Genomic DNA, 24,265 nt, shown 5'->3' on the forward strand with positions numbered 1-24,265 from the left:
AATGTTTTATTTATCTCTTATTGCTTTTAATGCATAAAGTCAGGGAAGGGGGTTACTCAGGAATTCTAGTCTGTAGTAAGGAAGCACCTTATCAAAATTTAAATAAGCAGCGTAGTGTAGTCCTAAGAGTCTGTAGTCTTTATGGTTAATAATATGTAATAATATGATTTTTTTTTTTCTGAAAATGCAATGTGTAGGTATGACATTTTGATTAATATATATATTTTTTTTAAATGGAAATAGTTCTGATGAAGAAAAACTGTGTCGAATGACAGCTTTTTGGAAAGGTCCATAATTTTCAGTTAAGGATGTTGCAGGGAGAAGCCTCTGGTTAAGCAAAATATTTATCCAAGTTATATTTACAATACATTTCTATACAGTGTAGCATAAATTCCTACAAACAATAATATATATACAATGTGAATAACTGTTTAATGTTTAGAGAAGGTGGAAACATGAGTGTTTATTGAAGTTTGGTCTAAAAAGTTTGTTAATTTCCAAGCCCTTGTTCATCCTGTGCCCACCTAAGATGTTGATCTACCTGTAAGAAAACACAGTTAACTTCTAGTCTAGCTCTTCCTGGGGATAACCCCATGCGCAACCGTAATGGAGAAATACCTCCCAATAACCACTTGGAGAGATTTTATATCAAGAAATGCTCTCTGTCCCCTCTGCATTTCCACTGGGGAATATCTGTGGATGACTGATAATACAAGAACTGGAAGTAATGATTAATGATTTTACCTGGTGAACTGCAAAAGAAGAAGTTAAACTACGTCTGGAGTATAATTGAAATCATATTCATACAGAAGCAGACAAGCAGTCATTTATAAAGCAATCTACTTTAGAGCACAGGTTAGTGAAATTTATTGTCAGGCGTGTTACTTGGAGATGTCATGTTAAACAGACTCTTTCGAGGCATTTTTTAGGATTGATGTTTGTGATGTACAAAAGCGATTTGAAGCAAGAAATTCACCTTTTTAAGTATTTATGTGCAGCTTTTAAACTTAAAAGCTGCCTGTTATTTTTTTTTTTTTTAAACCCCTCGGTTTGAAACAAGTAAAAGATTTAAACCGTCACGGTTGTAATTGGATGTCAGGAAAACTGGAAAAACAAAAAGCTATTTTAAGGCCATTCTCAATACTCTTCGCAATCATGTTTAATATTTAAATAGTTTCAGAGATAGCTGTGTTTTGTTTCCAATGGTTCTTAAAATAAAACTATAGTAGGTGGCTCTGTAATATTGGTAACTTGTGATTTAACATGAATATGTACCTGGTTTAGAAAATACTGACAGTCTTTATTTAACAGATATGAGTCTTTTTAACGTTCTTCATTAAAAAAAGGAAAAGGTGACGGGCTTAAAGCCCTTTTCAATTGAATTTTTTTTTGGATTTCATGTTTTTTCAGCCTGTAGTGTGCAAGATTTGTTTCTGCAGCATAGGCTGTGAAGATGGTGTCGCTTGCTATAAGCGATTTTGTTATAGAAATACACTTGCCTAATGATGGTGAGGTCTTGCAGCGTTCTCTAGATACAAACAGTTAACCAGGCATTGATTCCTTAGGAAAAAAATAAAAGCCTTCAAATTTGGAATCGTAGCATCTCCAGGCCGTGAGTTGTTATATTAAACAGAGTATTTTATGGGTTTTAGGAGAATGTATAATCTGCATATGTCATAATTTCTTTTCTTTCTGATTTTCATGAGGTACTGTAATGATTCAGCTAACTCTAGCCTGCTGTTTACCCAAATTACTTAGGAAGGCATAATAATCAAAAACATTGCAGCCTGACTGAGGCAAGCACAGTGCTTAACACCTGCAGGTAGAGTGCAGTCTCCAACAAAATACTATTGATTGTTATCCCAGCACAAAGCAAGCTTAAATACAGTTTGCTTAATTACGACCACAAAAAAAATATCATTTTTATGAGTATGGCGCTTCATTTTGGGGGAATGTTTTGTATGTTTTCTGCTAAGTAAAATCCCATCACAGTTGTATAAATTTGTTCAATTATCAGAGCAGCTAAGAGGAGGGAAAAAAAAAATCAATTTACCCAGAAAAGCACCAGAAATAAGATTACCTTAGCTCGTAGGAACTTGCCAGCACTGTCTAAATTGCTTAATATTATCAAACGTTGCCATTTTTCATGTTCAGTAAGAAGGGTATTGACTATTCTACATGTCCAGGGCTGCTATTTGGCTATTTCTTTATAAGGTATAAACGTGTCTTATTTTTACCCCTACAATAGCAGTTACAGATAAATCGGAGGATCTAACAATAACTTTATAAAATAGAATAATACCATTCACTGGAGAAATAGTATTTACTTGAGATAAGTGATCACAACTAGTTTTTTGGTTTTTTTTTTCCTCCCGACTGGCTTGTTGTTCTTGTAACAGACAAATGTAAATATCTCAGCAGACATTTCAGAGTGAAAGGCAAGAGATAAAATGTAATTACTTTTCAGGGTGGCGCTGATGATGCCCGTGTTCTTGTCTGTAATAAAAACCCCATCTTTGCTCATCACCTCAGAATATGAAGGCCATTGTTACTTCTGAATATAAAAACATTTTCTAATTTTTAATGTTGACCTCAGTCTTTATCTTTAGCTCTTCTGTGTAAGTCGGAATCCTTATAACCGTAAATTCTGGTCGCTGTTATCCAACCGAGCATTTAATGGAGCACCTAATGGACTCTGCTCCTGTATTTTTCTCGGATGCGTAACATCTTGCTTCATTCAGTCACCAAAACTAACTTTGCTACAAGGACAGCCAACGCGACAAGTTAGAATCAATGGACCATTTGTAGGTCACAAAGCCAGTTTACTGGAATTTCAGAGGAAACTGGTTGAAAAGAGAGGACAAATGTCACTTTGAATAGAGATGTTTAAATCAGACTTCTGCCTTAGGGTAAAATTTAGGTCTGTTGTAGCCTATATGTAATGTCTCCCTCTACAGAGCACGGCATTAATCATGGCTTGACAAGGGATCATGGGCTGAGAAAAATAGGGCCTGTCTTGGTTGTGTGGTTGTTTTTTTTCCTAATCTTAATCCCTTAGGAGCACATTATAAACACTAACATTTACACAAAAAGATTTAAGTACCAGTGTCTTGTGTTTCGGTAGTGAAAATAGCCAGCTTCAGAGAAAATCTCATTAGGGCTAATAAGAACCTACTTGGGTTTCTTGTGTAGATGCAACGTTAAGAATATTTTCCTTTTAACGTAATGCAGTTTTTTGGTCGTAGGAGACATATCTTATGGCATTTCCTCATACAAATATGGTAGAGTCTACATCTGGCTGTTGTGTCCCTTGGTGTACTAAATACCTCTGAAATGACTGTCTTTGCACTCAAATCAGTGTTTTACAGCGTGTTTGCCACCCAAGAAAGGCGCGTACTTTTGCCCAAGCAGCAACGTAGGGGAAAAAGTGGAGCACTTTTTAAAACATAATGCAGATTGACTTGCAGTGATCAATGTATGCGAGTTTATTTTACACTATGTTTTTATTTTAATGATGTGTTACTCGGCCGTAATGACCTACGCAAGCTGGAATGAAATAACAGCAATGAAGACTGATACTTAAGATCCTGAATTCTGATACTGTAGAAATAATAGTGTGTTTAATATGTTAATTCTTAAATTAGGGATGCCTTGATGCACAGATTAGGTGTTGGGAGCGTTCATACCTTTTATGGTAAAGAAGATCTGTGATGAAGGGAATTTTCATACTTCTTGGGCTTCTTGGCTGCTTTCCGTGATGGGGACAGTGTAGGGAACAGCTGAGCACTCTGTGTGCCCTGCTGCTAGAGGACTATCTCGGTAAGGTGCGGTTAGATTTGTACCCGCAGCTGTTGGAAAAACAGATCGTATCAGCAAAGGAGCAGCACAACAATTTATAACTGGAGAATTGTGCTTTAAAAATTAGGCTATTTGTGTTTATTTAGTTGCCTCTGGACATGATAAAGCCCCGGATCTCTCATTTAGGGTAGGCTGTTGCTTTCCTTTGTGCCCTTTGTTGGTATTTTCCTATCAGTCAACACCTCAAACCGATTATTCCTTTGGATCTTAGATGACAGAATAATCTTACACCGGTTACTGTTAAAAATTGTTTCTGGCAGCTGAGGAGTGGATGACCGACCTCGTTACTGGCTATCATACTTGCCTTGCTGTTGATGGGATCTGGTGTAAATAGAGAGCCTTGCTCTGAAATTAGTGCTGCGGTGGTGGAGAGGGATCACATGCCAGAAGGAGACTTCAGATCACCTTTCTATAGATTCCCTTACAGTATCATATTTGTGATTTTTTACAGCATAGCAGTCTGCACCGGTGTGAAGGGTGTTCAGAAACGGTGCCCTCGCGATAGGCAGCATCGTTTCTAAATAAAGCGATGGTTTTAGCAAAGCTTCCCGAGAACAAGTTCTGCTGTTGACGCGGCGTTTCTCGAGCAAATTCCTGATGCTGGTGTCGATGGTAGGGACAATTTGTTGCGATTCATCCGGGCATCCTTTCATCCTAAGCTTATTTTAGACTTTTTTTGACGCAAAGGGGCCCATTTGGAAAAACTCTCCTTTCCCAGAGTGACTGATGATTGCATCGTCGGTTTGAACAAAGTGAATGTTCTCCAGAAGACCAATTCATAACTATTTCTTCGGTAAATTTGTCATTGGAGTACCGAAGGGCAGCATCTCCTGCAGCTGGGATTTCATTCGGTCTGATAGATATTTCTTAAATGCAGCCTGTCAGTGGGTGAGGCTGATTCTCGTGTATATCAGTCTAAAGTGCTTAAGGGAGAGAAGGTGCCTCCTCGGTTGAGGGATATTCCTGGCTCAGCTGCTGTGCCAGGGAAATGGGCAGAGGCTGGGAGCTGTGGTAGAGAGGGAGGGGAGTTGCAGGCTGACATAACTTGAAAGCGAGAAGAAATCCTTTCACCCTTCAGGCAATAATCTCACCCAGTGCTTGAATACAGCATCATGCTCCAAAATGTTAAGATTTTTTTTCCCCCCCCTCCTGCTTTCTTTTTACTTCCTCATACTTTCTCTCACTTAAGGAGGTGTATAGCAATGTCTGATAATAACCAGTTGTGGATCTGATTGTTAAAGATATTCCAGCAGCAGAGAAGAGCTCGGTACGCAGCAGTCTCATCGTCTTGAAGTGAACACCCCAAATTTGTCCTACATTTGTCCCCTGCAATGGCTGTAGCCATTGGGTCTGATTCTACTATTTATTTTTCTTTAAAGCTTGACATTGAAACCTTGAAAGGTTATATTTTGGAGTTTATTTCTCCAGTGAAAATTCAAGTCACACAGGTTGTATGTGACTTTATACCCTATGCATGCGCTTTTATTTTATGAGTGTACTTCATGAGCCTGATGGCACTACTTGCAGAAGTAAAGCAAGTGGGATTTGGCTCTGTGAGAGAAACAAAACCACAGGCTTCCTTTCCTTCTTCCCATGTGAGAAGCGAAATGAATGTTGCCTGCTGGCTTCCCAGTTCTTTGAGCGTGTGCTAAAGGTTAGATAGGACGAAGGCTTAATTTTGATCTGCTTAATATTTATAGCTTCATTCATCGAAGCTTTCTCCCATTTGCGTTGAAGGGATTTTTATCTAGGAAGCTCATGCTGTTACAGTGAACAAACTTAAGACATTTTAAGGTAAGGCAAAGGTCTTTTGGAAGAAAAGCAGTTTACCTCCAGTGGGATGGAAACTACATTCTTACTTCATAATATGATATAAATTCATAAAGACTTTTTAATTTTCAAGATACCGTACCCTCCTGTTTAATTACTTTTAAACTTGGGTGGAGCGCATGTGCAATTGTATCTGAAAGTGGCATTGGGTTTAATCCCCCAGCAGTAAACAGACTGAGGGATCTTGCTGTTTGTTTGGGTTTGGGTTAGGGAGATGCATCAGATAGGATGAATTTGTTTTCTTGTTTGGGGTGGTCTTTCGTTTCTGTTTGGTTCTTGGTAAGCGGAGCAGACTTTTTCCTTATTTTTTTTTTTTGTTCTTTTCTATTTTTTTTTTTCTTCTTTCTTTTTATTCCTGCCCTGAAAGCATTTAGGTGACTTTGGAAAGGAAATCTGTGTGTTTTAATATAGGGAAGACTAAAGCTGAGTGTTTTAACTATTCTGAGAGGAGGAGAAGAAGAGACACAGAGCTGGGAAAAAAAGAGAATATTTTCTGTGTTGACGCCCTCTGTCAGATAACATCGGAGAAGGATTTCTGGGGGAGTTTCTTTAAAGTGATGACTGATTATTTGGGGTTCCTCTGCAGGCTGTTACCCACATTTTTGACATTTTTTTGCTCATTCTTCTTATTACCTGCAGAGGGAGCTTGTACATGAGCTAATCAGAGCAATCAAGGCATTCAGGGCTGAATTGTTTCCAGTAAGTACAATTTCTTTTCACAGTGCCTTCTCTGTTATGCGGAGCAGAAGGGCTCTGCACATACAGCTTTTAAAAAGGCTCTCCGTCAGTAACAGCAAATAACAGCGGGCAAAAATCTTCAAACGTCAGTGAGCAAAAGCTGACTTTCGAAATACTTCATATTTCAAAGAAGTGTCCTTTTATGGGGAGTGTAAGAAGGAGCTGAGGAAAACAATTCTTGCATGTCGAGGTGTGAGAAGACAGTTTTGGTACTCTGTGTGACGGGAGGCAGATTTTTCTTGCATAAACTGTCTTCTCTGATTTTAAAAATGTCATGTCAGCATGAGAGAGACAACACAGTACTTTCAGGTCTTCGGTACGTCTCGTGCCGTAGTGTGCTAGCCAAAAAGCAATAAATAGGTAAGTCTTTTCCATTTACACGAGCTGTGTTGTGACTTGTAATCAAGGGGATTGCAGACGGAAAGTGAACTCTTAATTTTGCTTTTTCTCTCTTATAAAATAGAAGAAGGTGGATGAGTTTCATCCAGATATAATGGATTAATTCAAACTGTTGGACTAAAGCAGGCGAACAGTGGTAAGGATTTCTGTCTTAAGCTTTAGAAAAATATTGGCAAGAAAGAGCAAGGAGTATCGTAACCTTAGTTTATTTGTGAATTGTAACTTAAAAACCAGCTTGAAGAATCAGAAATACTTCTTTTAAACAGTGATTTTCCTTAATCTGGCACAGTGAAAGGAATGGTCTGGTTTTGTAATTTGTATTCTAGTTATCTGAATGGTGAAAGCGTGTGATCCTTCAAGAAGTTAAGACTTCAGAGAAGAAAATAATTCATTTGTAATATGAATTGCTTTGCTTGCTGAGCAAGAAGCATAATAGATGGTACTTAGATGAATTCTGCACTATTTATCTCTGGAAAAATGGTGGCAATCATTTTACTTCAAAATATTTCAGCAAATTTAGAGATGATTTGCTATGATGCTGTTAGGAAATAAAGCAGTATGCATGCACATTCCATAAACCAGAAACAGCTCTCCATAACATGCTCTCCTGTAATAAATCTGCCACATAAATTGGTTTCAGAGTTGATTTCTTTTTTTTTTTTTTTGTTGCTAGTTTAAACTAACAGAACTTTAAACTTAACATATGTTCAGCCTAATGTGGTCTCAGAGTTTTAGTTTGGATTCTCCTTTTAAACACCAGGAAAGATTTACCATATCTAAAAGAGCAGCAACTCGGTGTCGATTTATTATTTATACTGGCTAATCCTTGCTAATGTGAAAAGTCAGCTTGTTATTGTAACACCAAATGGCCCTCTAAGTAGGGAAACAGTTAAGTAGATCTCCTGTAATAGGTTGTTGTCTAATAAAGAGATTTATGGTATTGGCAAGGGCTATTGTATAGGTATTACCCTCTCACAGCATGATCATGTATTATCTTAACAACTCAGTGCCACATTTATGTTGAGCATTTTCATAACGGGGTAAGAATATTAGCCACAGCAATTACACTCCAATAGGATTAGAATGGTAAGATTTACAGAAAATATAGAAATGATGTCTTTCGTAGAGATTTTGATAGGTTGAAAAGTTGCATCATGCTTTTTTTGCATGGGAAAATACTAATGTATTAGTCATGATGAAGAAAGAGAGGTTTCTTAATTTAATCCTGTTGAGGAATTACGGGGAGGCAATGGACATAATCTTCCTTTACACAGTGTGTCTTTCTTTCCCGGTGAGGTAAAGATGTTTCAGAAATTCCATTCAGTGGAGGTTGCCATACAATAGGACAATCAAGACGTATATGTAACTTGAGGTCTGTTGTGTGGAGAGTACAGCTGGGATTAAGATGTATATTTTAACACCGTTGTATTTTGAAGGTAGAACAATGGTAATGTACTTGCTATGTTGGAAGAGCCTACTTGAATAAAATCACGTTACTTTGTTTTAGCCGTAGCAAAACACTTTTTCTTTCAGCAACACCAAGTTTTTTATGGTGATAAGTAACTTGGATACTTTTTAAACTTACTACAAGCAACAAAAGTGACAATAATGTCATACTCATACAGTTTTCATGTAAGTGACATTCAAGCTGTTCCTTAATTCTTAAAATTTTCCATCTGTTTTTAAAAAACAAAAAAGTGAGACATTAATACTCACTTACTTGGCAAAAGCAATGTACCAGTCACATGTAATAAAACTAATTATGTTTTATCAATAAAAAACACAGGCACCGATTGAACCAAATACATTAGGTTATATAGTCATTAATGAATAACTGCGTTGAGCAGAGCGGCATCTGAATGGCAAAGTGTGATGAAATAGCCACACATTTTAAGATGATACCTTGAGGTATGATGGAATGAATTCTGGAATAATGAGTGTTTAAACAAACAAAATACCTTTCTTTCCCTGATTGACTGCAACAAAATTCTATTTAGATTATTCTAAGTTAAGGAAATTATAAATGGCTGTTATTGTAGAAGAACTTGTCAATCTATCTTCCATGCATTGTACGCGTGCATGGGTAGTATTAGTTAAATTTGTAAGACCTGACATTTCCGGGATGTTTTGGATTAATTCTATGTGTAAGACTTTCTGTAGAAGGGTCTTGTACCCATCTGTTTTAAATTGTTATTGATTACCAGAAGCAAGATGCACCTCGTTTCTTTTGACATGAAATATCCCACTTCTGATAATGTGCTGATAGGAGGTAACGTTGCGCGCAGGCTTAAATGTTTTCTGGTGGATTCCTGGGCAATAGCTGGGGCTTCAAAACCTCATTAAACAATGACTAATCAAAACTTCTTTATATATTTGTAATCATCGTAGCAATATATGACTTGATCTGGCGTCAGCAGTTTGTACGTCTTGGTATTTACGCAACTGGAGCAAAATTGTGGAGCTTTGTCTTTGGTTTGGTGTTCCGCAGAAGAATTATGACCCAAAGAATAACAATTTCTATTTTAGACGAACTCCTGTAGATTCTTAGATTGGCTTCACGTTTCGTTCATTTAGAGCTGTGGAAAAGGATTGTATCTTTTGTCTGTAAGGAAAAAGAAAACACAAAAGGACGAATGTTACCCCCTGACGAACGTGGAGCTCCAGCCGATTTAAGAGCGTGAACTGTGACTGCGTTGTTGAGGGCAGTGCTTGGCTTGTGTGCCCTACCTAAGGAGAAGCCAATACTTAGAACAAAAGGGTGAATAATGCATAAAAATTCAGTAAGAGGTAAAGCATTTTTAACAGTGCTTTAAATATTACACTTATTTATAATGAATTTTAAAAGCCTTGAAAAACAAATCACAGTGGTTTTCTTTTTACACGTATTTATCATCAGAAAAGTTTTAGAAGGCAGTTTCTGTATTTGAAAGAGGAAAATATCTGCAGAAATATTCTCACCAAATTGTTACCCTTGTGTGGTCTCCTGAAATGCTCTTGGAATATTTATATACAACTATAGGATAAAGATTAACCATCTTTCTTTTTTATACAAATCCCGTAATGAATGGCTTCTTAAAATTAGTAATCTCATGTTTGCAAGACAATAAATCTTAAGTACAAATCCACACCGAAGTCATTTTACTTGCAGTGTGCATTAAAAATAAAGCCACACTGTCTTACTTAACTGCCCACAGACAACCAACCCTGAAGAAGGGATGTCTGTCTTTTTTTTTTGTTTCTTTCCTTCAGTCTTTTTTTTATTATTTATATCTCTCTGTCTGTTTGGAACAGTGGAGTTGTTATGACTAATAAAGCTTTTGTATTTGGCAAATGGGACACAAGTAGTCATCAGTTCTTGGCTCACGACTGAAAAATCTGCCGAACAGAGCACATAAAAACAATATAACCTTCGAAGTATACCTGTGAATGGAATTCTTCCTTCTGTCACCTCTACTACAGAATTCATATTTCTTTACTATATCTTCACTCCTAATGATATTATTTCTGGTTATAGTGATACCTACAGCAGCGTCTGGAGAGTGGCGTGGTTGAAAAGTGCTGTTTTCAGCTTCTGAACATACAGCCCCTTCTATTTTTACTTCAGAGATAACATAGTGACTTACAGCGAAATCATCATCTTTATATTACACGCTTAATTAATGGCTGATTTGGTCTATTTTAATTATCTTTACCTTAATTTTCCGTCCAGCTTTGACTGAACTGCTTGTGTGATAGATCGCTAAGATTCTGTAACAACGCATTTCTTAGCTCTTGTCTTTCACAGTAAATCACTTGATATACAAAACAATTATTTAAAACAAATGGTTTTGAACACAAGTTTTATGTATGAAAAAAGAAGTTACTAAAGTCCTAAATGTTAGTTTGAAGGAAAGTCAAATAAGTGAAAATTTGATAGCAGGTCTGCTGCAATATAGCCTGTAAATTATTTTTCTTTACCTTTTAAGTAGATGCAGGATAACCAATGCGCCATTAACTGATTTTTTAGAACTAGTCAGTAAAGTTTTCCAGAAAATGTACAGGGTAGCGGGGAAATTTGTTGCTGATTCAGAGCTTTGGTTAAGCCGCTTGCACAACTGTGCTCGTGCCTGCTCCTCATATCTCCTATATCACTTAATATCTCCTCAATCACTTAATTACAGCCATTATTTAAGTTCCCTAGAAGAACAACTATTCAGGTCCTGTATGTATATGATATATTAGCTGCTGCTAAACCAACTGAGCAAATATGTTTGGTGGAATTTTATCATGGCTCACAAAGGGTATGAAGAGGTCACTCCTGGTATTGGGCTCTAAAATTCACTCAGGTCCATCTGACCATGGAAAAAGTTGTGATTTTACTGCGGTGTTAGTGGAAAAACTGGGAATGACAATATGTACAAAAGGTTTCCATAAAAAAGAAAACCCAAACCCTCAAATTGGGAGCACTTCTATTACCGTAGACTTGTGATTTGGAGCGTTCTGGTGGCACCGCCTGATTTGGAGCTGTTGTTCTGCATGAGGTGGTGTCTTTGTCATGGCTGCCGCTTGGGGCTGGGAAAGTAGGAGTCCTTCAGCGCTGTAAATCCAAATTCATGGCTAGGTTCTTTCAGTTCCTTCATAATAAAGGTGTAATTAGGACTAATTTAGGTAATCATCATGAACTGGGGGTGGTCCCATCTGCCCTTCCCCCTCAACAGTTGCCTGTGATAGAGAAGTGCAGTCCTTGTGAGATGAAAGAGGGAAGTGTTGTGTGCACTGTCTGCAGATGAAGATCTCGGAAACCAGGTTTGTCCTTTTTCTGTTATTCACAGTCAAAAAGTCAAAATCTCCATTTTAATGAAGACATTTCAAAGAACAGACGGGTTGAGAAAGATATTGTATTTCTCTACATGCTCGTTCCTTTTAAACATGGAAGAACCCTTAGGCTATAAATTAAAGAGTATCTTACCCTGTGTAGTTGATCTCGGGCTGCCCAGTAGCAATGAAGAGTTAAGGTTTTGTTTTTGGTCTTTTTAAAAAGAGAGTTGTAAATGGCTTGGTGGTTTCATGTTTTTCAGTCTGTGGTTATCTTCTGTCCCCCTCATGTCCTGTTTTTGTCAATGTTTTCCTTTCACCTAAGAACTATAGCAAGTGGGAGGAAAAGTAACTTGAAAGAATGTAATTATGCCAGAGATGCATTTTCATGTGGGAACCTTTATAATGCCTTCATGTAAATGACATTCACTATGGAAACCGTAAGAGCACTCTTGAGCAAAAAGGTTCATCCTGTGCTCCATGGGAAACACTGATTTGCTTCTCTCTCTTCCCGGAAAGGGCACATGTGGGCGCTGGGGCTGGGGAAGGCTTTGGCCACACTCCCCATCCAGGGCTGCAGGTGAACGGTGCGGGGATCCTGGGAAGCTTTGGGGGGCGTCTCAGGTAATGGCATGTCCAGAGTCCGTGGAGATTTACCATTGTGTAGGAAATGGAGCCACCTTGGAGGATAATTGTATTTTGCATTTTTAATTTCGGCTCGGTAAGTTGTTCCTTTCTTTTTGGTTAAAAACCCCAAACCAGCATGCTCACTGGCGTTTCTTTTCACTGAATGCTTGCTGCTGGAGGGGAACCTAAGACAGAATAGCTTTAAGATCGGAAACCCTGAGAGCTGTGTTGACAAACCCTCTTAAGCGATGTGGCACAGTACATGGCACAAAGACCTCTTGTGTGGAGCAGAGTAGCCCCCACAGCAGCCTGGGTCACTGACTTTGCTCGTAGCTTTGCTGGTTGTATTCCAGAGTTGTGGCTCCTAGAGTCCAGGGTTTTAACCTGGAACAAGGAGAGATGTAGATTTATTTCTTTCAAAGGCTTTGTATTTGTGAGCTTTGCTGATTCTTGTAAAATTTAAAGTAATTCTGCCATGTTTGTTACTATCCCCGCCACATTCTTAAAAATTAATCGTCCCGTTGAATAGTGTTTCCCAATCAGCTTGAATTATTGATGTTTTGATCCTTCGTAGAAGGGCCGTGGTAGTTTTCCTCTCATACCACAGTCTGTTCAGCTCGAGTTTAATGAGTTATATCCCAGTACTGGTAATAGAATAAAAGAAAAAGAATTGAAATGATGGCTTATGGATTGGGGCTCAAAATGAAGAGTGGGAAGTGGACTTCAGCGTAAGTCCAAGCTCTTAAGAAATTGATGCTTTGTGAATGTTGAAGAAATTGATAACCTGCTGATTGGAAGTTAGAGCTGTTAGTGGTCATCACAACATAAATAACTTCCTAGAGAGGAATGTGATATTTAGTAGTGTATTTAAATATTTGAAAGTATTTAGCTGAACGTATTTTCACTCTTACCCATCTTAAGCTATTGTTAGAGACTGTGGTGTTGATAAATACATTTGAAAGTGAGTGAAATAACAGCAAATGTTGAACAATAGTAAATTAATATATGCTCTTGAATGTGCATATGCTTGAGTACGTGTTTGTCTGAGCAGTTATTAATCTGGTACTTTTCCATTCAAAATCACAAAGTGTCCAGTTTATCATGTGATTTCATAGTGAGGCAGATGAGGAGTAGAGATGTTTGTCCAGACTCACAGATGAAGGTCACCACCAGCCAGGAAGAGCCTGACTGCCTTCTTTCTGCCTTCAGCCAGCTGGACTGTATGTGCTCATAATCCAGTTAGTAAAACACAGTGGAAAAGCTAAAAAGTGATATCACCACTGTCCTAAAATACTACTCGATCAGTGTATTTGTTGAAGTTGTTGAGGAGAAATATCTGGCCGCTGAAATGTTCTGCTCGGCTTGCAGGTCGTCTTTTATCATGCACAATATTAATCTTGGGTTGGATATTTTTATTTTTAAAAGATCTATAAAGCTGCTATTTTTAGGTCAAAAGCGTCAAATCGCCTTTTGACTGAAGTGATGTTAAAATAAAATGGAGTAACTTCTAGAGACTGTGTCAATAACCAGGCAGTATCAAGTGAAGTCTTCTGGCAAGCCTCCATCTGTCACTTCTTACGTATACAAGAAGATGGGCCTTTAGCTTGGGTTACTACTTTTTCCTTTCCAGTTTTGTCAGTGTTATTCATCCTCCCATCTTTCTTTTCTTCTCCTTCCAGAAGTAAAATCTCAGTTCAGCCCAACAGTGACCCAAAAATAAACTGTACATATATTACTGTTGCAACCTTTCCTGGGCTTGATTTTTAAACAAAAAAAAATAAAAAGTCTGGAATGTGCAATAGTTGTGTCGAAGTCGTGGTCAGCTTTTTCTAATTATTATTATTACTCTGGCCCAGTAAAATCAGCAGTCACTTATAGGATATGATTACTTGCAGAACAGCAAATGTTTCTTAATAATGGTGTGACGTTACGGAGGCAGGCATGGGGCTCGTTGCCCGCGTGTGCTGGCCCCTCTCACAGCCCTGAGTCCCAACGTTACCTTTCTCTGTCTCCACGTTTATTGCCGCTTTGACTCGTTCTTCAAACGGATTTGTGGCTTCTGATGTGAATTGCTGGGCTTTTTGTATGGGTTAAATGATAGTTGCAGTTAGTGGCGTAGCTTGCGGTTGTGTTCCAAATGGAAGGCGAAGCTTGTGCGTTGGGTTTTGCGAGTGTTGCAGCGGAGCCGAAATGCTGGCAGCTCCTTGGAAGGAAATCAGATTACACTCGGATGTTTCAAACGAGCAAGTCCTTCCCATTTCTGTACTGTTCTGTGTGTTTGCTGTTCCCTGTTGACTTGCGTTGCTTCACTGCCAGTCTTCCACTGCTCCTTCGGTTGTCTCTTTATCTTGCCCAGGCTTCCACCCATGGCTGCTGCAGCTTTCCTTAGGCCTTCCCTTTTCCATCTACGCCCTACCCAAGGGCTTTCCCACTTGCATTGCACTTAAAACTAGCCGTGGGGATGCCGTCTTCCAGCTCTGCCTCTTCCCTTTGCTTTCCCACCCCTTCTTCTGTTTGGTTTTTTTTTTTTATATGTATATTTTTTATTTTTCCTTTCATTTTTCCCCCTTTTTTTCTGGCCCCACAGTGTGACTCTCCCTGATTTCTGGTGAGTAACTGTCAGTACGGGGGAGGCTACCTGGTGATGATGATTTCATTGTGTATCTGATTTGTAATCTATTGCAGCAGTGCCTGCAATGCAGAAGGCTTCAGACTGTTATTTAGTGTTAGGAATTTAAAACACTAAAGCACGTAGAGCACCAGTTAAATCAAGGTGGCTTCTCCAGCGTGTGTGTAACTTGCATGGGTTTGTGAGCGTGAAGGTTTTTGCACAATAACACATCTTTGGGCAAGCTGTGAAATATGGTGATCTAGATGAAATTTGGAGGTTTTCAGATCGCTGAATGAGAAGCTGGGAAAACGGCACGCGTTTTCTAAACAGGGACAACTTCTCTCAGATTTCCCTTCTGTCTGTTGAGCTGTCAGCCGCTCCGTCCCTGAAGGCTTAAAACTATATTCATGAAAACAAGGTTTTGCTGGATTTCAAAGAAAATGCTATTTTTGTTAAATATAGCAGTCAGACCAAAAGGTTAGACTCGCATCAAAGTGTCTGTAAAAATATGCTTAAGACCTTGTTCTGTTCTTCGCTATCACGAAAGAAGATGACTTGTAAATTGCCTTTCATAAAAGTGAGTTTGATTTAAGGTATTAATAAAATCTAAATTTGTGCATTCTTGCTGTGGGGACTGAACATTTTAATTTAGTGAAATGCCAGAACAATTTTTTTGTGCTCAGTTTGATGAGTGTTGTGTGAGAATTCCATCTTCCTGAATTAGGGCAGACATATATATTACACTGTTTACAAACTGTTATGATTAAAACCTGCTAAATTTCATATTTAATATTCAGCCATCTTGCAGCAAAAAAAAGTCTCCTCGTTTTCGTCTCAGCACTGTTGGATTCTTGTGTTAAAATAGATTAAATTGCAAATGTTAATCTGAGCAACTGTGGAAAGTTGTGACCTGGATTTGAAATAGCCATGAGACTACTACAGCAGCAGTAAATCTTCAAGAACATGTAAGGCTTGCACATGGCAGGGGACGTGTCTGATGTGAGCATTGGAGTGCGGGTGGAGGAATAGCCTGAAAACAAAGTCGTGTGCCAATATCGTGGGGTTTTTTGTTTCTATTCTAAATGAAAAAGTCAGAATTTGTCACTTTATATCAGAGCTGTGTTTTTACGGGCAACGCACAGTGACTTCAAACTATTTCATTTTAAAATGCTAATCCAAAATTGGAGCTGTATATAAGAGAGAGACTGTTGGTGTCACTGGGGCATCTGGGTTCTCAATCCCCATGTGCTTCCTTCGGCGACAGCGATTCTGACCTTTGGAATATGTATGGGAATTGCAGGTGCAGACTTCAGCCTAAAGAAACGACCAGTCTGGGGAAAAAGTAGATACTAAACGTGCTTACCTTTTGTTTTAAGCTTTTCCCTTCTGTCCTTAAATGACAGTTTTTTCTTGGGTGAGCCTGACTTCAGCCCCGGTTCCAGGTACTTGGTAGCATAAAGAGGTCCCGAGTGTTAGTTGTCAGGCATTGGCATTGCTGGAATCTTTCGTTACCTTCTTGCTTTGATTTTCTTCTCTCTTACAACCCGTCAAATAAGAATGTAGGCGATGTCAGGAGAATATGATAATAGTAATTTTTAAAGCAATGTTTTGACTTTAAAAATAATGTTAAAACAATCACGTTTAAGATATTCATAATGGAAAATTAATTGCTAGTTAAAACAAAGCGTAGATGAAGTATTGTCTTCGTGCATATTTGATCCAAGTTTGCTGTTTTGTCATCTGTCTGGATATTTATGATACAAATTTCTTACTGCATAGAACAACAAAATGAGCTTACAAATACTGGGCCACATATGTCCGCACAGCAAAATTTTCTTGGAGCACTATACAAAGGTATTAGAACTGTTATTAATATCAATTATTGTGAAGTTGACTATTGATTTTTTTCACTTTCTAACAAGCACACGATTGTAGGGCTTACAAAGGAAGAGCCCCAAATACTTCTTCTCCATATATTGAAAACTGCTTGACAATAAAAGGGCAACACTGGCTGGAAGATGACTTTGTTTAGTTTATTCACTCCTGAGAAGGGAGGATTGGCAAGCTCTGGCGTTCGGCTGGCCAGAGCTGAACTGCGGGCCTTGAGTTGCGTTGGCAGCGCTGCGCTTAAAAGTTTGTGCCGTGTTTGCCAACGGTGTCCTTGGCTCAAGCTGAAGTTACACGTCTCTTGACTCCAAAGCATGTTCATTTGCCAAATTCTACCTAAAAATGTATGCTGGAATTCGTAATTAAATAAAACCCTTGATATTTATTTTATGCCTTGGAAGGGCGTGCATTCTTTCACAGTAGGCGCTGCTTTGGTAGAAATACAGCTGAAAAGAAAAAAAACAACCCAAAAAACCCCCAGATGGATTAAAAAGCAGTAACTTATATTAGGAGAGAAATTGTCTCGCAAACAAATTGGTAGCTTTGGTTTCTTGTAAGTATTGAAATTATGGGCCTCTACCAGGTTCTTCTCTGAAATTCTTTGCATACGTATATTTTTTGTTTGTTTTTTTTCAAGTATTTTGAAAATCGCTCCACTGCAAATGATAATTGCAGTCAGTATATAATTTTGTTGTTTTTCCCGCTATAGAGCTATAGAGGTACCTTATTGTTGCCGTAAGCTAAAGTTACCAGTTGAGCGATAAAGGTATAATTTATTCCAAACCAGTCTAGAAGCTTTTTCAGAAGACTGATAGCAACTGCTTTTATACATATTGCTATGTAAAATGCTTATTAATGTTAGCAGATGTTGCACTTTAATCCCCCAGAATGATTGTTTGGTAGCAGCAGGAGATTTATTAAGCTTGAGTTGTGTGAAATTGTGTGTGCATAAGCTGCTATTTAGATTGTAAAAATGCCATTGAAAACTGTTAAAAAGTTCTAACTGTAATTGGCAGAGAGGTATTAGCGGTTCTAAAAGAAGTATATGTGTACCGTTGGCCCTTGTGCTGTAACCTCTTTATCATTTATCTTCTTGTATTAATGTCACTGAATTATTAATTCATGAGCAGGGTTGGATGGGGTGAAGGCACTATTTAAATGTGTGGCACATGTATCCTTATCGCTGGAGACATGAAAAGAGTCATTTTGTGTTATCTATAAAATAGAAAGGACATTTAAAATTTCATTTACAGTAATCCACTTCACTTCCCAGTAAAACACCTAGATTATTGCTGCTATAATATAATGCTCATATTAAAATTTTGTAATCTTTCCACTCTATTCACTTATAAATATCGTTGATAGACAAATGTAGACTTACTTTTTTCTTTTTAGTTCCACATACAGTTCGTGAACTGCAGCAGAACATCCAAAGAACAGGTTTTTTTCCTAAAAATTCACTTTAATTTCTATTAAAAGAATACAAAATAAAAGCCATTAAATATTTGTAATTGTGAGAGGATAAATAAATTATCATTTCAATTCGTATCATAACCTAATTAAAAAAAATACGATATTTTTCCCGAAAGTAGCAGTGTCATTGTCACATTGAGCTACCAAGACCTGTAGTGTTTAAAAGGAATTGTAAAAATGTGGTAGAGTTCTCGGTCTGCTTGGTGAAACCACAGGACATAAAAGGTCATTAAAAAATGTGTTATGTTTCATCTCTGCTGTATAAATGACTTAAAAAAATAAAACGTATGGGAAATATAAAGTTTTCAGTCGCTCCAGTGAAAAGAGCTCATGGTTTTGAATACTTTAAAAAGTATTCCTGCATTTTAAAAATTCTCCGACTGAAAGCAATTTAAGGATACTTTGTCCTCAAGTGCTCTCTGTGGCTGGCATGGCAGTGCTGGAGACAACCCATATTCCAGTTTGTTTAATAGAAGGTATTGCTTCACCCTTGCCTTTTCATGGTGCATGGGAAAGGCCTTCACTGTTTCCAAAATATATCCTTTTTTCTTTTTTTCCTCCTCCCCCTGAAGGAAGAGGAAAAAACTACGCAAGATGCTAGATCTCCTTACTCTACATAAGGAGAAGAGCGTTAAACAGCTGTACGTAAGTACAAGGAGCCTTTCTGTTGAATTATAATTTAGAGGTCTTCTCGCTCGTAGTTTCTCCAGACGTAATCCTTACGATTTTCTGACTTAACTTGTCTACAAAAGGAATAAAAAATGAACTGAAATAGTTTTCTATTTTTCTGTTGTAGTTTGAATAAATAAGAAAACCCACAGTGCGCTCAATTAGAGGAGTGGCACGGCTCCACTGAAAGACTGGTAGTCTTCAGCTGCCTTGCACAGCTGAGAACAGTCACCTGGATGTTCATTGCTTATTAAATTGTACAAGAAAATACTCTTAACTATAGCTGCACCATTAGACATCTGGGCAACTCGTACATCTTTACAGAGCCCATCATCCAGTAACTACAGTCAATTCTTTGTTTGAGTGCAGAATCGGGCTTTCAGTCGTATATTTGTAGGTGCAAAGAGGGTCGGTGCCGTCTGGGCAGCACTGACATACGCGGCTTCTAACCCTTGAGTTCTTGTTTTCTCCATGAATGTGTTTATGAGAAAAGCCAATTATGAGGGAAGAAAAACAGTTCGTTGATTTTCATTTCATGATTTTTGAGTTTTCAGCCTTTTAAGTACTACTGGGATGTAAAATGGGCAAACCTGAAAGATGTGTCTTCTTTTACTGTGTACTTCTCTTTTGGTACATAATATTTACGTAAAGGGTTACGTAAATTCAGTTTCTAGCTGTAAGTCTCATTTGCCTGGAGAATCTCTTGTGTGCTTAGAAAGTAGTTAAAGACCGTTCGTATTTGATTAGTCTTTCAAAGGTGACATATTTGAGGTCTCCATCATTTCTTCCTTTCTTCTGTAGTCAAAATCACAATTTTGGACATGTCTCCGGCTGAGTATGGGATGGTGGCACACAGCCATTCTCGTGTTTTTCTGCAAGAGGTGGTTTGTCACCTTGTAATAATGAAATGATTTGTGAATAGTTTGGAAAATACAGCTTTATAGAATGACTCTTAGAAGTTTGTTTGTTGTTGTTTTTTAGTGCAACGAAAATGTGGTTTTCTGAAACTCCTATCAGGTTGCTGGTAAGAAAATAGTGCTCTCTGATCACTGTGATATTAATTGTGCTTCAGAGGAAAGAAACGCAACTAGTAATAACTTGAGAATGGGTTATTTGAAAGAAGAAAAAGAAACATGCACAAGTACGGCATGTTTTAAAACATAATTAAAAGCAGGCATTACTGAAATGGTCTTTCATAAAATGCATTATTTGATGTGATGGTAAATTTTAGTGCTTGAGGATATGATGGAAGAAGAAATATTTGAAAATACCTTTCTCCTGCTGTCTCTGCATTCACTCACAGGTTTTTCGCATTTCTTTGCATGCTCGTCTGGTATACTTTATCCTACATTACCTCATTGCTCCCAAGAAATCCCTTTTGGTGTTATTGATAACCTAATATATAACAGATTTTGGTCATTATTATTTCATTTAGTGGTCATATGTATAGACCAAGAGGGAATCTGAATATTGATTCACTGAATGGCTAGTAACAATGATTTATGAGTCGAGGATTCATTGCAGTGAGCCAAACACAGGAGAGATTACATCTTATGTGCCATCATTGATTTTGTTTCATATTTCAATGCACAATGATTAGGCCATGGTCTCACCAATGTTAATATTAGAACCATATTCCTCTTTAAGCAAAAAATACACCACAAATCGCAGCCAGTGCATTGTGTGCATATGTGTATGTGCCTCCTGCTCCTGGTTATTTAAAAATGCTGAATATTTTTCAGTTACTTTTTAGAAAGTTGATCTTTTTGTAGTAATAACAAAGGGTTTTGATAGATTTTTTTTTGTTTGTTTGTTTTAAATAATCAGAAATGACTTTGCTGCCCATACAGACTTGTTCTGGGAACTTAGGCAGTGTCATTTATAATGAACACAGACCACATACACTTGTCCGATTGAAAATTGGGTGCTTTAAAATAGATGCTATTGCAGTACCTTCATGAATCTTTTGGATACTCTTCCTTCACACATACTTTGCAAAGAAGTCTTCAGTAATTCCCAGGGCTCGGTGCTACCAAAGTGGGGTTTGGGCATGGATACCAGATGCCAAGGGTGTAGCAGAGCTGTTCCCAACCATGGTGTGGTTGGAGCACCAGTGTACCGGAGCTCTACAGCCCCCATTCACCCAGTTACAGTATGGGTAAAAACGTGTTCTTGTCTGCTCTTGCCCATAGCCTGATTTTATTTGGAAGTCAGTAGCTTGTGGGTGTTTTGCAGGTGGCTCTGTGCTGGTCTGATGAGGTTCTCTTACTCCAGTGTGTAAGGCAGCTGTGAAAGGCACAGCTGAATTCATTTCCCTGCTTAAGCCGAGTGATGAGTGGTCATAAAGCAGATCAGGTGCGTTGAAGTCCTTGCAGTCGGCTAAAGAAACACCACGGCGCTTGCACAGGTATGGGCATGTCTGACCACAGGCTTGGGACTTCTCTGTTTGTTTTGTTTTTTTCAATCTACTTCCACTTCAAACAAGTTCTCGGCTGTGAAAAACACTGGATGGGAGAGGAAAAAAAAAAAAGAGATCAGCTAAAGTGGCGTAACAGCTTTGAGAAATATGGGCCTTTGCAAAGCCTTGTCAAGGCTGTCAGCAAACAGTTTACTGTCTTACAAGGCTGCGGTGTCTTTGGTTGATGTTAGTCTAGTGTGTTTTTTTTTTTCCAAGGGAAAAGAATGATATCTCCTAATATAAATAGATTATTTCGAGGATTTCTGTGACAAGCTTGAAAAGCCTTTGAATTTTCTTCAGCTGTTATGATTGCTTTTTTTGGTTTGTCATATGGTTCTCAGTGTTTTTTATAGTTATTCATTATTTTCTTGTTTATTTTTGATGTTCATAAAATCTGCCCTACGTAGGTTTGCAAATGAGAGCTATTTGTTTTGCAGTTTAATGACGAGAATGGCAAACAGGCTCAGACTGTGCCTCTGGTGTCCAAAGTGATCAGCATATTTAACATGCTCAGCATGACGCTAAGATATTACAGCTGATAACGGTTGTAATTGACTTACGGCATCCCTTTCCCTTCCCTCTTTGGATACTGGGGGTTTATCTTTGAGGCCCCGGGAAGATGTAGTGACACAGAGAGCAGGAGCCTTGAGAAGGTTTTCCCTGCGCACTTTGAGTGGAGGTGGTCCGGTGTGGTGGTGCGATGTCGATTCAGGTGAAATACAGGGGATTTGCGATGAGGATTGAGTGACACCCGTCCCCTCCGCCCCCCTGGTTCTGAGCATTTAGCAAAGGCAAAAAGAAAAATTCAGGCTTGGCAAAAGGAGAGTGCCTGAAGCCAAAAAAAGCCGTTCTTATTAGTGCTAGCAAAGGTTTACTTTGCTGGCTTATTGAATGAAAACTCCCTAGAGTGTCCAAGCTTTATCCTGTGTTAACAAGAAGGGGCAGAGCTGGCTTGTCAGGAATGGAACACCGTGTAACGTGTCTGTAAAACACACGAGTGAGGCCAAGGCGAACTGGAGTGCTGATGAGAAAGGAAATCTTCGTCTTTTCCTCTTAAATCCTATTTATTTTCTCTGTGAATGATTGCGGTAGACCACTGAGCTGCTGTGTGCTGATGGACTAAATTGTGATGGTGCACTGTTCTGATCGCGTCAGCGCGCTATTAAGTGTCATGTCTTGCATTAGGTGGATCTGGTGTTAAGATCCCCATCTGCACTGGTGAGCTGGGAACCCAGGCTGGGCTGGGGTGGGCGTTCTCGGTGTCGGGTATGAGTTTAGCACGTGCCCTTTCAGTGGTGGGGATGTCACTTCAGAGCACAACGCAACTGAATGCATCAAAGTAATTTTTTGTCGTTGTTGCAAGGTTGAATGACCTTGGTCAAGTCTTGTTTTTACTGTATTGTTCCCTTCCCTGATGCTGTATTCCTTCCATGCAGCTCGGGGAGAGGTGTTTTGGGTTAGAAATCCGGTGTTCAAGGTGACAATTAATAGGGACTGTAGAATACAAAATTGCAGATAAGATTCTCTGGTTCGTTTTAAGCACTGAATTGCTTTTAATGGAAAGTAAGTCTTTTGTTAACCAATTTTAGACAGAGCAGAGTTAGCCCTCCCTTTCTTCTTGTAATGCATACCTTATTTAATTGGAACAGATGAGGCATTGATTGTTTACCACAGGCAGGAGAAGGATACTAACGAAATCAGTATGGGGTCTTGCTTGTCTTCAGGGTTTTTTGTAAGATCTCGTAACTTTGAAGATTTCCTACAATCTGGCACAGTAGCACGAATGCAAACTTATTAATGTAAGTCAATTTTTGAACAGCAATGTTGAAGCCGTAGGAATAACTCCTACTGAATGCATCTGAAGGTATGTTCAGTGTTGAAAATGGGAGCTGGATCTCGTTGCAGACAGGTATAAAACTATAGCTCTTGGATCATCAACGGCATTAGTCTCATTCTAGTACTGTACTAATGTGGTTTAAGACAGTTTTACTAATCATACTGCACTAATTAAATTCTTAGGTTACAGATTATAGGAAGTTAACTCTTTTTTTTTTTTTTTTTAAATTGGGAAAGCCTCATGATGGGAAAGCACGTGGACACGTGATTTCTCGGGAGACTAACTAGTCTATTACATTGTATGAATATAGATCTACTCACCCTTGCCTCCGTTCCCCCCTCCTTTCCTCTGCAGAGTCTCTCGGATATATTACAGAATTACTAGTTTCATAAACTGGGTTATGAAAGGCGGCGGGGGTGCTGCGTGTGTGGCAAGGTAGGTCATACAGGATTTATAAGAAACCCTGCCTGGGTCCTGCTAGTTCCTCTTCGCATACAAGCTGTGCGGCTCTGGCTGGTGTTCCGTGCCTCTTTGTGCCTCGTCGTCTGTAAAGGCAGCCTAATTTTTATTTCTGTAGTAGGGATGTTAAAGCTTGACTGAAGCTGCAAGTGCTTCACGGTGTTTCTTAGATGATTTGGAAAATTAAGCACAACGTTGTAAAATGCATCGGCGTTAGCCTGACTTTCAGCTAAAGGAAAACATCCTTGCTTAGCAAGGATCTCTGTGTTCCCCTCTGCCTTAATTGCTTGAAAAGCTGGATGCAATAGGAGGGAAAAGGCAGCTCTTGAGCATGCTGTGCGAGTTGTCCAGGAGCTCTTAAAAGACCCTTTCTTTGGCTTTTGAAAATAAAACCTTGGGAAGGTTAAGCAGAGTAGAGTCGGGACGCAGCAGTCCTTCAGAGGTCTTAGTCTTCAAACATGAAAGTATTTGAAGGAGCGTGCTTGGAGCAGCTCTCTCTTATCTCTGGGGTGCTCTTGAGCAATGCCGTGGGGAGAGGGATGGCCAACAGTAGCACGTATGCTACAGCGGTCGTGTTCCGCCTGTAAGGAGTTTCAGAAGTACGGAAGAACAAGAAAGCGAAGCA

General features: G+C 38.8%; 1 protein-coding gene across 24 annotated transcripts in view; it reads left to right on the top strand.

Annotated features, from left to right (window-relative positions):
• ADGRL2 (adhesion G protein-coupled receptor L2) overlaps nt 1-24,265 on the top strand; it is a 401,353-nt gene that overhangs the window by 241,231 nt on the left and 135,857 nt on the right. Inside the window, exon 1 of one of the 24 annotated variants that reach the window (XM_054073440.1) lies at nt 6,443-6,786. The exons of the other annotated variants lie outside the window; for them this stretch is intronic. The gene's annotated coding sequence lies outside the window, so the exon portion shown is untranslated. Of the gene's footprint in view, nt 1-6,442; nt 6,787-24,265 lie in introns of those variants that run through there. 24 annotated transcript variants of the gene reach the window in all.

Source organism: Cuculus canorus, chromosome 8, assembly GCF_017976375.1.
Source record: "Cuculus canorus isolate bCucCan1 chromosome 8, bCucCan1.pri, whole genome shotgun sequence".
Lineage (NCBI taxonomy): Eukaryota > Metazoa > Chordata > Aves > Cuculiformes > Cuculidae > Cuculus > Cuculus canorus.